Here is a 723-nt window from a genome sequence, read left to right on the forward strand (position 1 = left end):
TTAATTTCATGTGTTAGTTTAGCCTGATATAACAATTCCGGTGTAATTTGTCTGCAAGGCACGTCGTATTTTCATGTCCTCGAATAACTCGATTGCGTATATCCTGTGACTCAGGACTAAATCTAACTGGCAACGCAAATTTGAAATCAATTGTCATCGAAGTGCATAAATATGTTTTCTCGACTACATAAGACATAGGATAATAAATAAACTTTATTCGCGTCGCTTAAAAAATTATAGACGAAAGATGTCTTATGTCACTCTTATTAGCCCTGTTCCTAAGAGAAAATCGAAGAATTAAAAACAAAATAACCCGTATTGAGTACAGGGAAAGTGTTATGTTGAAGGTAAACTGAAAATTGTTCAATGTTTTACAGCGACTTCGCACAAAAGTGCTGAAAATTAGAAGATGTTAACTTAATGATACTCTTTCACAGATGTTTGTCAACTGCGGATATTTAAAGGTACCATTGAGCTATACGTAATTTCTACTAGCAAACCAAGCTATTACGAACTGTCTTATTCATTGATTGCAAAAGATACCTTTAAATAACTACACCGATATACAACATAGTGGCTATCGTCAAGGTATTAGACGCAGTTGGTAATAGCTGGACATTGTGAAGATGCTACATAAATAACTGTGCAGATTAAACTTGATCTTAAACTAACTTATATAAAGTAAATGGGTAATTATCTGATTTTTCCAATCTTTACATTAGA

The sequence above is a fragment of the Lottia gigantea genome (genome assembly GCF_000327385.1).
Source record: "Lottia gigantea unplaced genomic scaffold LOTGIsca_2, whole genome shotgun sequence".
Classification (NCBI taxonomy): Eukaryota; Metazoa; Mollusca; class Gastropoda; family Lottiidae; genus Lottia; species Lottia gigantea.